At 43.6% G+C, this 15,647-nt stretch overlaps 1 protein-coding gene across 1 annotated transcript in view; it reads left to right on the top strand.

Annotated features, from left to right (window-relative positions):
• The window catches only part of Myo81F (Myosin 81F), a 387,373-nt gene that overhangs the window by 216,845 nt on the left and 154,881 nt on the right, over positions 1-15,647 (top strand). The gene's annotated exons all lie outside the window — the stretch shown is intronic.

Below are 15,647 nucleotides of genomic sequence, written 5' to 3'. Positions count from 1 at the left end.
GGAAGCAGTGAAGGCTTGCGCAAAAGATTCTTGTGGCATGAGAAGCGTGGGAGGTGGGCAGATTTGAAAGGGTAGTGAGTGGTGGGATGAAGAAGTAAGATTATTAGTGAAAGAGAAGAGAGAGGCATTTGGATGATTTTTGCAGGGAAATAATGCAAATGAGTGGGAGATGTATAAAAGAAAGAGGCAGGAGGTCAAGAGAAAGTTGCAAGAGGTGAAAAAAAAGGCAAATGAGAGTTGGGGTGAGAGAGTATCATTAAATTTTAGGGAGAATAAAAAGATGTTTTGGAAGGAGGTAAATAAAGAGCGTCAGACAAGGGAACAAATGGGAACTTCAGTGAAGGGGGCTAATGGGGAGGTGATAACAAGTAGTGGTGATGTGAGAAGGAGATGGAGTGAGTATTTTGAAGGTTTGTTGAATGTGTTTGATGATAGAGTGGCAGATATTGGTTGTTTTGGTCGAGGTGGTGTGCAAAGTGAGAGGGTTAGGGAAAATGATTTGGTAAACAGAGAAGAGGTAGTAAAAGCTGTGCGGAAGATGAAAGCTGGCAAGGCAGCGGGTTTGGATGGTATTGTAGTGGAATTTATGAAAAAAGGGGTTGATTGTATTATTGACTGGTTGGTAAGGTTATTTAATGTATGTATGACTCATGGTAAGGTGCCTGAGGATTGGCGGAATGCTTGCATAGTGCCATTGTACAAAGGTAAAGGGGACAAAGTTGAGTATTCCTGGTAAATTATATGGGAGGGTATTGATAGAGAGGGTGACGGTATGTACAGAGCATCAGATTGGGGAAGAGCAGTGTGGTTTCAGAAGTGGTAGAGGATGTGTGGATCAAGTGTTTGCTTTGAAGAATGTATGTGAGAAATACTTAGAAAAGCAAATGGTTTTCTATGTAGCATTTATGGATCTACAGAAGGCATATGATAGAGTTGATAGAGATGCTCTTTGGAAGTTGTTAAGAATATATGGTGTGGGAGGCAAGTTGTTAAAAGCAGTGAAAAGTTTTTATCAAGGATGTAAGGCATGTGTACGTGTAGGAAGAGAGGAATGTGATTGGTTCTCAGTTAATGTAGGTTTGCGGCAGCGGTGTGTGATGTCTCCATGGTTGTTTAATTTGTTTATGGATGGGGTTGTTAGGGAAGTGAATGCAAGAGTTTTGGAAAGAGGGGCAAGTATGCAGTCTGTTGTGGATGAGAGAGCTTAGGAAGTGAGTCAGTTGTTGTTCGCTAATGATACAGCGCTGGTGGCTGATTCATGTGAGAAACTGCAGAAGCTGGTGATTGAGTTTGGTAAAGTGTGTGAAAGAAGAAAGTTGAGTGTTAATGTGAATAAGAGCAAGGTATTAGGTACAGTAGGGTTGAGGGTCAAGTCAACTGGGAGGTAAGTTTAAATGGAGAAAAACTGGAGGAAGTGAAGTGTTTTAGATATCTGGGAGTGGATTTGGCAGCGGATGGAACCATGGAAGTGGAAGTGGATCATAGGGTGGGGGAGGGGGCGAAAATCCTGGGAGCCTTGAAGAATGTGTGGAAGTCGAGAACATTATCTCGGAAAGCAAAAATGGGTATGTTTGAAGGAATAGTGGTTCCAACAATGTTGTATGGTTGCGAGGCGTGGGCTATGGATAGAGTTGTGCGCAGGAGGATGGATGTGCTGGAAATGAGATGTTTGAGGACAATGTTTGGTGTGAGGTGGTTTGATCGAGTAAGTAATGTAAGGATAATAGAGATGTGTGGAAATAAAAAGAGCGTGGTTGAGAGAGCAGAAGAGGGTGTTTTGAAATGGTTTGGGCACATGGAGAGAATGAGTGAGGAAAGATTGACCAAGAGGATATATGTGTCAGAGACTTCATACTTGCCCCTCTTTCCAAAACTCTTGCATTCACCTCCCTAACAACCCCATCCATAAACAAATTAAACAACCATGGAGACATCACACACCCCTGCTGCAAACCTACATTCACTGAGAACCAATCACTTTCCTCTCTTCCTACACGTACACATGCCTTACATCCCCGATAAAAACTTTTCACTGCTTCTAACAACTTGCCTCCCACACCATATATTCTTAATACCTTCCACAGAGCATCTCTATCAACTCTATCATATGCCTTCTCCAGATCCATAAATGCTACATACAAATCCATTTGCTTTTTTAAGTATTTCTCACATACATTCTTCAAAGCAAACACCTGATCCACACATCCTCTACCACTTCTGAAACCACACTGCTCTTCCCCAATCTGATGCTCTGTACATGCCTTCACCCTCTCAATCAATACCCTCCCATATAGTTTCCCAGGAATACTCAACAAACTTTTTTTTTTTTTTTTTTTTTTTTATACTTTGTCGCTGTCTCCCGCGTTTGCGAGGTAGCGCAAGGAAACAGACGAAAGAAATGGCCCAACCCCCCCCCCCATACACATGTACATACACATGTCCACACACGCAAATATACATACCTACACAGCTTTCCATGGTCCACCCCAGACGCTTCACATGCCTTGATTCACTCCACTGACAGCACGTCAACCCCTGTATACCACATCGCTCCAATTCACTCTATTCCTTGCCCTCCTTACACCCTCCTGCATGTTCAGGCCCCGATCACACAAAATCTTTTTCACTCCATCTTTCCACCTCCAATTTGGTCTCCCTCTTCTCCTCGTTCCCTCCACCTCCGACACATATATCCTCTTGGTCAATCTTTCCTCACTCATTCTCTCCATGTGCCCAAACCATTTCAAAACACCCTCTTCTGCTCTCTCAACCACGCTCTTTTTATTTCCACACATCTCTCTTACCCTTACGTTACTTACTCGATCAAACCACCTCACACCACACATTGTCCTCAAACATCTCATTTCCAGCACATCCATCCTCCTGCGCACAACTCTATCCATAGCCCACGCCTCGCAACCATACAACATTGTTGGAACCACTATTCCTTCAAACATACCCATTTTTGCTTTCCGAGATAATGTTCTCGACTTCCACACATTTTTCAAGGCTCCCAAAATTTTCGCCCCCTCCCCCACCCTATGATCCACTTCCGCTTCCATGGTTCCATCCGCTGACAGATCCACTCCCAGATATCTAAAACACTTCACTTCCTCCAGTTTTTCTCCATTCAAACTCACCTCCCAATTGACTTGACCCTCAACCCTACTGTACCTAATAACCTTGCTCTTATTCACATTTACTCTTAACTTTCTTCTTCCACACACTTTACCAAACTCAGTCACCAGCTTCTGCAGTTTCTCACATGAATCAGCCACCAGCGCTGTATCATCAGCGAACAACAACTGACTCACTTCCCAAGCTCTCTCATCCCCAACAGACTTCATACTTGCCCCTCTTTCCAGGACTCTTGCATTTACCTCCCTAACAACCCCATCCATAAACAAATTAAACAACCATGGAGACATCACACACCCCTGCCGCAAACCTACATTCACTGAGAACCAATCACTTTCCTCTCTTCCTACACGTACACATGCCTTACATCCTCGATAAAAACTTTTCACTGCTTCTAACAACTTGCCTCCCACACCATATATTCTTAATACCTTCCACAGAGCATCTCTATCAACTCTATCATATGCCTTCTCCAGATCCATAAATGCTACATACAAATCCATTTGCTTTTCTAAGTATTTCTCACATACATTCTTCAAAGCAAACACCTGATCTACACATCCTCTACCACTTCTGAAACCGCACTGCTCTTCCCCAATCTGATGCTCTGTACATGCCTTCACCCTCTCAATCAATACCCTCCCATATAATTTACCAGGAATACTCAACAAACTTATACCTCTGTAATTTGAGCACTCACTCTTATCCCCTTTGCCTTTGTACAATGGCACTATGCACGCATTCCGCCAATCCTCAGGCACCTCACCATGAGTCATACATACATTAAATAACCTTACCAACCAGTCAACAATACAGTCACCCCCTTTTTTAATAAATTCCACTGCAATACCATCCAAACCTGCTGCCTTGCCGGCTTTCATCTTCCGCAAAGCTTTTACTACCTCTTCTCTGTTTACCAAATCATTTTCCCTAACCCTCTCACTTTGCACACCACCTCGACCAAAACACCCTATATCTGCCACTCTGTCATCAGACACATTCAACAAACCTTCAAAATACTCATTCCATCTCCTTCTCACATCACCACTACTTGTTATCACCTCCCCATTTACGCCCTTCACTGAAGTTCCCATTTGCTCCCTTGTCTTACGCACCCTATTTACCTCCTTCCAGAACATCTTTTTATTCTCCCTAAAATTTACTGATAGTCTCTCACCCCAACTCTCAACAAACTTATACCTCTGTAATTTGAGCACTCACTCTTATCCCCTTTGCCTTTGTACAATGGCACTATGCACGCATTCTGCCAATCCTCAGGCACCTCACCATGAGTCTTTTTTTTTTTTTTTTCTTTTTTTTTTCTTTTTGCCGCTGTCTCCCGCGTTTGCGAGGTAGCGCAAGGAAACAGACGAAAGAAATGGCCCAACCCACCCCCATACACATGTATATACATACGTCCACACACGCAAATATACATACCTACACAACTTTCCATGGTTTACCCCAGACGCTTCACATGCCTTGATTCAATCCACTGACAGCACGTCAACCCCGGTATACCACATCGCTCCAATTCACTCTATTCCTTGCCCTCCTTTCACCCTCCTGCATGTTCAGGCCCCGATCACACAAAATCTTTTTCACTCCATCTTTCCACCTCCAATTTGGTCTCCCTCTTCTCCTCGTTCCCTCCACCTCCGACACATATATTCTCATGGTCAATCTTTCCTCGCTCATTCTCTCCATGTGCCCGAACCATTTGAAAACACCCTCTTCTGCTCTCTCAACCACGCTCTTTTTATTTCCACACATCTCTCTTACCCTTACGTTACTTACTCGATCAAACCACCTCACACCACACATTGTCCTCAAACATCTCATTTCCAGCACATCCATCCTCCTGCGCACAACTCTATCCATAGCCCACGCCTCGCAACCATACAACATTGTTGGAACCACTATTCCTTCAAACATACCCATTTTTGCTTTCCGAGATAATGTTCTCGACTTCCACACATTCTTCAAGGCTCCCAGAATTTTCGCCCCCTCCCCCACCTTATGATCCACTTCCGCTTCCATGGTTCCATCCGCTGCCAGATCCACTCCCAGATATCTAAAACACTTCACTTCCTCCAGTTTTTCTCCATTCAAACTCACCTCCCAAATGACTTGACCCTCAACCCTACTGTACCTAATAACCTTGCTCTTATTCACATTTACTCATAACTTTCTTCTTTCACACACTTTATCAAACTCAGTCACCAGCTTCTGCAGTTTCTCACATGAATCAGCCACCAGCGCTGTATCATCAGCGAACAACAACTGACTCACTTCCCAAGCTCTCTCATCCCCAACAGACTTCATACTTGCCCCTCTTTCCAAAACTCTTGCATTCACCTCCCTAACAACCCCATCCATAAACAAATTAAACAACCATGGAGACATCACACACCCCTGCCGCAAACCTACATTCACTGAGAACCAATCACTTTCCTCTCTTCCGACACGTACACATGCCTTACATCCTCGATAAAAACATACATACATTAAATAACCTTACCAACCAGTCAATAATACAGTCACCCCCTTTTTTAATAAATTCCACTGCAATACCATCCAAACCTGCTGCCTTGCCGGCTTTCATCTTCCGCAAAGCTTTTACTACCTCTTCTCTGTTTACCAAATCATTTTCCCTAACCCTCTCACTTTGCACACCACCTCGACCAAAACACCCTATATCTGCCACTCTATCATCAAACACATTCAAGAAACCTTCAAAATACTCACTCCATCTCCTTCTCACATCACCACTACTTGTTATCACCTCCCCATTTGCGCCCTTCACTGAAGTTCCCATTTGCTCCCTTGTCTTATGCACTTTATTTACCTCCTTCAAGAACATCTTTTTATTCTCCCTAAAATTTAATGATACTCTCTCACCCCAACTCTCATTTGCCCTCTTTTTCACCTCTTGCACCTTTCTCTTGACCTCCTGTCTCTTTCTTTTATACATCTCCCACTCAATTGCATTTTTTCCCTGCAAAAATCATCCAAATGCCTCACTCTTCTCTTTCACTAATAATCTTACTTCTTCATCCCACCACTCACTACCCTTTCTAATCAACCCACCTCCCACTCTTCTCATGCTACAAGCATCTTATGCGCAATCCATCACTGATTCCCTAAATGCATCCCATTCCTCCCCCACTCCCCTTACTTCCATTGTTCTCACCTTTTTCCATTCTGTACTCAGTCTCTCCTGGTACTTCCTCACACAAGTCTCCTTCCCAAGCTCACTTACTCTCACCACCCTCTTCACCCCAACATTCACTCTTCTTTTCTGAAAACCCATACAAATCTTCACCTTAGCCTCCACAAGATAATGATCAGACATCCCTCCAGTTGCACCTCTCAGCACATTAACATCCAAAAGTCTCTCTTTCGCGTGCCTGTCAGTTAACACGTAATCCAATAACGCTCTCTGGCATTATATATATATATATATATATATATATATATATATATATATATATATGGGAAACAGAAGAAGGAGTCACGCGGGGAGTGCTCATCCTCCTCGAAGGCTCAGAGTGGGGTGCCTAAATGTGTGTGGATGTAACCAAGATGTGAAAAAAGGAGAGATAGGTAGTATGTTTGAGGAAAGGAACCTGGATGTTTTGGCTCTGAGTGAAACGAAGCTCAAGGGTAAAGGGGAATAGTGGTTTGGGAATGTCTGGGGAGTAAAGTCAGGGGTTAGTGAGAGGACAAGAGCAAGGGAAGGAGTAGCAATACTCCTGAAACAGGAGTTGTGGGAGTATGTGATAGAGTGTAAGAAAGTAAATTCTCGATTAATATGGGTAAAACTGAAAGTTGATGGAGAGAGGTGGGTGATTATTGGTGCATATGCACCTGGGCATGAGAAGAAAGATCAAGAGAGGCAAGTGTTTTGGGAGCAGCTGAATGAGTGTGTTAGTGGTTTTGATGCACGAGACCGGGTTATAGTGATGGGTGATTTGAATGCAAGGGTGAGTAATGTGGCAGTTGAGGGAATAATTGGTATACATGGGGTGTTCAGTGTTGTAAATGGAAATGGTGAAGAGCTTGTAGATTTATGTGCTGAAAAAGGACTGATAATTGGGAATACCTGGTTTAAAAAGCGAGATATACATAAGTATACTTATGTAAGTAGGAGAGATGGCCAGAGAGCGTTATTGGATTACGTGTTAATTGACAGGCGTGCGAAAGAGAGACTTTTGGATGTTAATGTGCTGAGAGGTGCAACTGGAGGGATGTCTGATCATTATCTTGTGGAGGCTAAGGTGAAGATTTGTATGGGTTTTCAGAAAAGAAGAGTGAATGTTGGGGAGAAGAGGGTGGTGAGAGTAAGTGAGCTTGAGAAGGAGACCTGTGTGAGGAAGTACCAGGAGAGACTGAGTACAGAATGGAAAAAGGTGAGAACAATGGAAGTAAGGGGAGTGGGGGAGGAATGGGATGTATTTAGGGAATCAGTGATGGATTGCGCAAAAGATGCTTGTGGCATGAGAAGAGTGGGAGGTGGGTTGATTAGAAAGGGTAGTGAGTGGTGGGATGAAGAAGTAAGATTATTAGTGAAAGAGAAGAGAGAGGCATTTGGACGATTTTTGCAGGAAAAAAATGCAATTGAGTGGGAGATGTATAAAAGAAAGAGACAGGAGGTCAAGAGAAAGGTGCAAGAGGTGAAAAAAAGGGCAAATGAGAGTTGGTGTGAGAGAGTATCATTAAATTTTAGGGAGAATAAAAAGATGTTCTGGAAGGAGGTAAATAAAGTGCGTAAGACAAGGGAGCAAATGGGAACTTCAGTGAAGGGCGCAAATGGGGAGGTGATAACAAGTAGTGGTGATGTGAGAAGGAGATGGAGTGAGTATTTTGAAGGTTTGTTGAATGTGTTTGATGATAGAGTGGCAGATATAGGGTGCTTTGGTCGAGGTGGTGTGCAAAGTGAGAGGGTTAGGGGAAATGATTTGGTAAACAGAGAAGAGGTAGTGAAAGCTTTGCGGAAGATGAAAGCCGGCAAGGCAGCAGGCTTGGATGGTATTGCAGTGGAATTTATTAAAAAAGGGGGTGATTGTATTGTTGACTGGTTGGTAAGGTTATTTAATGTATGTATGACTCATGGTGAGGTGCCTGAGGATTGGCGGAATGCGTGCATAGTGCCATTGTACAAAGGCAAAGGGGATAAGAGTGAATGCTCAAATTACAGAGGTATAAGTTTGTTGAGTATTCCTGGTAAATTATATGGGAGGGTATTGATTGAGAGGGTGAAGGCATGTACAGAGCATCAGATTGGGGAAGAGCAGTGTGGTTTCAGAAGTGGTAGAGGATGTGTGGATCAGGTGTTTGCTTTGAAGAATGTATGTGAGAAATACTTAGAAAAGCAAATGGATTTGTATGTAGCATTTATGGATCTGGAGAAGGCATATGATAGAGTTGATAGAGATGCTCTGTGGAAGGTATTGAGAATATATGGTGTGGGAGGAAAGTTGTTAGAAGCAGTGAAAAGTTTTTATCGAGGATGTAAGGCATGTGTACGTGTAGGAAGAGAGGAAAGTGATTGGTTCTCAGTGAATGTAGGTTTGCGGCAGGGGTGTGTGATGTCTCCATGGTTGTTTAATTTGTTTATGGATGGGGTTGTTAGGGAGGTAAATGCAAGAGTCTTGGAAAGAGGGGCAAGTATGAAGTCTGTTGGGGATGAGAGAGCTTGGGAAGTGAGTCAGTTGTTGTTCGCTGATGATACAGCGCTGGTGGCTGATTCATGTGAGAAACTGCAGAAGCTGGTGACTGAGTTTGGTAAAGTGTGTGAAAGAAGAAAGTTAAGAGTAAATGTGAATAAGAGCAAGGTTATTAGGTACAGTAGGGTTGAGGGTCAAGTCAATTGGGAGGTGAGTTTGAATGGAGAAAAACTGGAGGAAGTGAAGTGTTTTAGATATCTGGGAGTGGATCTGGCAGCGGATGGAACCATGGAAGCGGAAGTGGATCATAGGGTGGGGGAGGGGGCGAAAATTCTGGGAGCCTTGAAGAATGTGTGGAAGTCGAGAACATTATCTCGGAAAGCAAAAATGGGTATGTTTGAAGGAATAGTGGTTCCAACAATGTTGTATGGTTGCGAGGCGTGGGCTATGGATAGAGTTGTGCGCAGGAGGATGGATGTGCTGGAAATGAGATGTTTGAGGACAATGTGTGGTGTGAGGTGGTTTGATCGAGTAAGTAACGTAAGGGTAAGAGAGATGTGTGGAAATAAAAAGAGCGTGGTTGAGAGAGCAGAAGAGTTTTGAAGTGGTTTGGACACATGGAGAGGATGAGTGAGGAAAGATTGACCAAGAGGATATATGTGTCGGAGTACCACTTCTGAAAACCCACACTGCTCTTCCCCAATCTGATGCTCTGTACATGCCTTCACCCTCTCAATCAATACCCTCCCATATAATTTACCAGGAATACTCAACAAACTTTTTTTTTTTTTTTTTTTTTTTTTATACTTTGTCGCTGTCTCCCGCGTTTGCGAGGTAGCGCAAGGAAACAGACGAAAGAAATGGCCCAACCCCCCCCCCCATACACATGTACATACCACATTTCCACACACGCAAATATACATACCTACACAGCTTTCCATGGTCCACCCAGACGCTTCACATGCCTTGATTCACTCCACTGACAGCACGTCAACCCCGGTATACCACATCGCTCCAATTCACTCTATTCCTTGCCCTCCTTACACCCTCCTGCATGTTCAGGCCCCGATCACACAAAATCTTTTTCACTCCATCTTCCACCTCCAATTTGGTCTCCCTCTTCTCCTCGTTCCCTCCACCTCCGACACATATATCCTCTTGGTCAATCTTTCCTCACTCATTCTCTCCATTTGACCAAACCATTTAAAAATGCCCTTTTCTGCTCTCTCAACCACGCTCTTTTTATTCCACACATCTCTCTTACCCTTACGTTACTTACTCGATCAAACACCTCACACCACACATTGTCCTCAAACATCTCATTTCCAGCACATCCATCCTCCTGCGCACAACTCTATCCATAGCCCACGCCTCGCAACCATACAACATTGTTGGAACCACTATTCCTTCAAACATACCCATTTTTGCTTTCCGAGATAATGTTCTCGACTTCCACACATTTTTCAAGGCTCCCAAAATTTTCGCCCCCTCCCCCACCCTATGATCCACTTCCGCTTCCATGGTTCCATCCGCTGACAGATCCACTCCAGATATCTAAAACACTTCACTTCCTCCAGTTTTTCTCCATTCAAACTCACCTCCAATTGACTTGACCCTCAACCCTACTGTACCTAATAACCTTGCTCTTATTCACATTTACTCTTAACTTTCTTCTTCCACACACTTTACCAAACTCAGTCACCAGCTTCTGCAGTTTCTCACATGAATCAGCCACCAGCGCTGTATCATCAGCGAACAACAACTGACTCCACTTCCCAAGCTCTCTCATCCCCAACAGACTTCATACTTGCCCCTCTTTCCAGGACTCTTGCATTTACCTCCCTAACAACCCATCCATAAACAAATTAAACAACCATGGAGACATCACACAACCCCTGCCGCAAACCTACATTCACTGAGAACCAATCACTTTCCTCTCTTCCTACACGTACACATGCCTTACATCCTCGATAAAAACTTTTCACTGCTTCTAACAACTTGCCTCCCACACCATATATTCTTAATAACCTTCCACAGAGCATCTCTATCAACTCTATCATATGCCTCTCCAGATCCATAAATGCTACATACAAATCCATTTGCTTTTCTAAGTATTTCTCACATACATTCTTCAAAGCAAACACCTGATCCACACATCCTCTACCACTTCTGAAACCGCACTGCTCTTCCCCAATCTGATGCTCTGTACATGCCTTCACCCTCTCAATCAATACCCTCCCATATAATTTACCAGGAATACTCAACAAACTTATACCTCTGTAATTTGAGCACTCACTCTTATCCCCTTTGCCTTTGTACAATGGCACTATGCACGCATTCCGCCAATCCTCAGGCACCTCACCATGAGTCATACATACATTAAATAACCTTACCAACCAGTCAACAATACAGTCACCCCCTTTTTTAATAAATTCCACTGCAATACCATCCAACAACCTCTGTCACGAGTGCGAGTGAGTGTGTGGCTGCCTTGCCCCAAAGGCTTTCATCTTCCCACAAGCTTTTACTACCTCTTCTCTGTTTACCAAATCATTTTCCCTAACCCTCTCACTTTGCACACCACCTCGACCAAAACACCCTATATCTGCCACTCTGTCATCAGACACATTCAACAAACCTTCAAAATACTCATTCCATCTCCTTCTCACATCACCACTACTTGTTATCACCTCCCCATTTACGCCCTTCACTGAAGTTCCCATTTGCTCCCTTGTCTTATGCACTTTATTTACCTCCTTCAAGAACATCTTTTTATTCTCCCTAAAATTTAATGATACTCTCTCACCCCAACTCTCAACAAACTTATACCTCTGTAATTTGAGCACTCACTCTTATCCCCTTTGCCTTTGTACAATGGCACTATGCACGCATTCTGCCAATCCTCAGGCACCTCACCATGAGTCTTTTTTTTTTTTTTTTTTCTTTTTTTTTTTCTTTTTGCCGCTGTCTCCCGCGTTTGCGAGGTAGCGCAAGGAAACAGAACGAAAGAAATGGCCCAACCCACCCCCATACACATGTATATACATACGTCCACACACGCAAATATACATACCTACACAGCTTTCCATGGTTTACCCCAGACGCTTCACATGCCTTGATTCAATCCACTGACAGCACGTCAACCCCGGTATACCACATCGCTCCAATTCACTCTATTCCTTGCCCTCCTTTCACCCTCCTGCATGTTCAGGCCCCGATCACACAAAATCTTTTTCACTCCATCTTTCCACCTCCAATTTGGTCTCCCTCTTCTCCTCGTTCCCTCCACCTCCGACACATATATCCTCTTGGTCAATCTTTCCTCACTCATTCTCTCCATGTGCCCGAACCATTTGAAAACACCCTCTTCTGCTCTCTCAACCACGCTCTTTTTATTTCCACACATCTCTCTTACCCTTACGTTACTTACTCGATCAAACACCTCACACCACACATTGTCCTCAAACATCTCATTTCCAGCACATCCATCCTCCTGCGCACAACTCTATCCATAGCCCACGCCTCGCAACCATACAACATTGTTGGAACCACTATTCCTTCAAACATACCCATTTTTGCTTTCGAGATAATGTTCTCGACTTCCACACATTCTTCAAGGCTCCCAGGAATTTTCGCCCCCTCCCCCACCTTATGATCCACTTTCCATTCCGCTTCCATGGTTCCATCCGCTGCCAGATCCACTCCAGATATCTAAAACACTTCACTTCCTCCAGTTTTTCTCCATTCAAACTCACCTCCAATTGACTTGACCCTCAACCCTACTGTACCTAATAACCTTGCTCTTATTCACATTTACTCATAACTTTCTTCTTTCACACACTTTATCAAACTCAGTCACCAGCTTCTCCGGTTACTCACATGAATCAGCCACCAGAGCTGTATCATCAAAGAACAACAACTGACTCACTTCCAAGCTCTCTCATCCCCAACAGACTTCATACTTGCCCCTCTTTCCAAAACTCTTGCATTCACTTCCCTAAAAACCCCATCCATAAACAAATTAAACAACCATGGAGACATCACACAACCCCTGCCGCAAACCTACATTCACTGAGAACCAATCACTTTCCTCTCTTCCTACACGTACACATGCCTTACATCCTCGATAAAAACATACATCCATTAAATAACCTTACCAACTAGTCAACAATTCAGTCACCCCCCTTTTTAATAAATTCCACTGCAATACCATCCAAACCTGCTGCCTTGCCGGCTTTCATCTTCCGCAAAGCTTTTACTACCTCTTCTCTGTTTACCAAATCATTTTCCCTAACCCTCTCACTTTGCACACCACCTCGACCAAAACACCCTATATCTGCCACTCTATCATCAAACACATTCAAGAAACCTTCAAAATACTCATTCCATCTCCTTCTCACATCACCACTACTTGTTATCACCTCCCCATTTGCGCCCTTCACTGAAGTTCCCATTTGCTCCCTTGTCTTATGCACTTTATTTACCTCCTTCAAGAACATCTTTTTATTCTCCCTAAAATTTAATGATACTCTCTCACCCCAACTCTCATTTGCCCTCTTTTTCACCTCTTGCACCTTTCTCTTGACCTCCTGTCTCTTTCTTTTATACATCTCCCACTCAATTGCATTTTTTCCCTGCAAAAATCATCCAAATGCCTCACTCTTCTCTTTCACTAATAATCTTACTTCTTCATCCCACCACTCACTACCCTTTCTAATCAACCCACCTCCCACTCTTCTCATGCTACAAGCATCTTATGCGCAATCCATCACTGATTCCCTAAATGCATCCCATTCCTCCCCCACTCCCTTACTTCCATTGTTCTCACCTTTTTCCATTCTGTACTCAGTCTCTCCTGGTACTTCCTCACACAAGTCTCCTTCCCAAGCTCACTTACTCTCACCACCCTCTTCACCCCAACATTCACTCTTCTTTTCTGAAAACCCATACAAATCTTCACCTTAGCCTCCACAAGATAATGATCATGACATCCCTCCAGTTGCACCTCTCAGCACATTAACATCCAAAGTCTCTCTTTCGCGTGAGCGCCTGTCAGTTAACACGTAATCCACTAACGCTCTCCTGGGCGCGAGAGCGAGCGAGCGCGAAGATATATATATTATATATATATATATATATATATATAATATATATATATATTTCCCACACACGGAGACCTGTGTGTGGGAAGTACCAGGAGAGACTGTGTACAGAATGGAAAAAGGTGAGAACAATGGAAGTAAGGGGAGTGGGGGAGGAATGGGATGTATTTAGGGAATCAGTGATGGATTGCGCAAAAGATGCTTGTGGCATGAGAAGAGTGGGAGGTGGGTTGATTAGAAAGGGTAGTGAGTGGTGGATGAAGAAGTAAGAGTATTAGTGAAAGAGAAGAGAGAGGCATTTGGACGATTTTTGCAGGGAAAAAATGCAATTGAGTGGGAGATGTATAAAAGAAAGAGACAGGAGGTCAAGAGAAAGGTGCAAGAGGTGAAAAAAAGGGCAAATGAGAGTTGGTGTGAGAGAGTATCATTAAATTTTAGGGAGAATAAAAAGATGTTCTGGAAGGAGGTAAATAAAGTGCGTAAGACAAGGGAGCAAATGGGAACTTCAGTGAAGGGCGCAAATGGGGAGGTGATAACAAGTAGTGGTGATGTGAGAAGGAGATGGAGTGAGTATTTTGAAGGTTTGTTGAATGTGTTTGATGATAGAGTGGCAGATATAGGGTGCTTTGGTCGAGGTGGTGTGCAAAGTGAGAGGGTTAGGGGAAATGATTTGGTAAACAGAGAAGAGGTAGTGAAAGCTTTGCGGAAGATGAAAGCCAGCAAGGCAGCAGGCTTGGATGGTATTGCAGTGGAATTGATTGAGAGGGTGAAGGCATGTACAGAGCATCAGATTGGGGAAGACCAGTGTGGTTTCAGAAGTGGTAGAGGATGTGTGGATCAGGTGTTTGCTTTGAAGAATGTATGTGAGAAATACTTAGAAAAGCAAATGGATTTGTATGTAGCATTTATGGATCTGGAGAAGGCATATGATAGAGTTGATAGAGATGCTCTGTGGAAGGTATTGAGAATATATGGTGTGGGAGGAAAGTTGTTAGAAGCAGTGAAAAGTTTTTATCGAGGATGTAAGGCATGTGTACGTGTAGGAAGAGAGGAAAGTGATTGGTTCTCAGTGAATGTAGGTTTGCGGCAGGGGTGTGTGATGTCTCCATGGTTGTTTAATTTGTTTATGGATGGGGTTGTTAGGGAGGTAAATGCAAGAGTCTTGGAAAGAGGGGCAAGTATGAAGTCTGTTGGGGATGAGAGAGCTTGGGAAGTGAGTCAGTTGTTGTTCGCTGATGATACAGCGCTGGTGGCTGATTCATGTGAGAAACTGCAGAAGCTGGTGACTGAGTTTGGTAAAGTGTGTGAAAGAAGAAAGTTAAGAGTAAATGTTAATAAGAGCAAGGTTATTAGGTACAGTAGGGTTGAGGGTCAAGTCAATTGGGAGGTGAGTTTGAATGGAGAAAAACTGGAGGAAGTGAAGTGTTTTAGATATCTGGGAGTGGATCTGGCAGCGGATGGAACCATGGAAGCGGAAGTGGATCATAGGGTGGGGGAGGGGGCGAAAATTCTGGGAGCCTTGAAGAATGTGTGGAAGTCGAGAACATTATCTCGGAAAGCAAAAATGGGTATGTTTGAAGGAATAGTGGTTCCAACAATGTTGTATGGTTGCGAGGCGTGGGCTATGGATAGAGTTGTGCGCAGGAGGATGGATGTGCTGGAAATGAGATGTTTGAGGACAATGTGTGGTGTGAGGTGGTTTGATCGAGTAAGTAATGTAAGGGTAAGAGAGATGTGT

Source organism: Panulirus ornatus, chromosome 6 (genome assembly GCF_036320965.1).
Source record: "Panulirus ornatus isolate Po-2019 chromosome 6, ASM3632096v1, whole genome shotgun sequence".
NCBI classification, from domain to species: domain Eukaryota; kingdom Metazoa; phylum Arthropoda; class Malacostraca; order Decapoda; family Palinuridae; genus Panulirus; species Panulirus ornatus.
The sequence above is the reverse complement of the archived record's forward strand: the minus strand, read 5'-3'. Positions and strand labels throughout refer to the sequence as shown.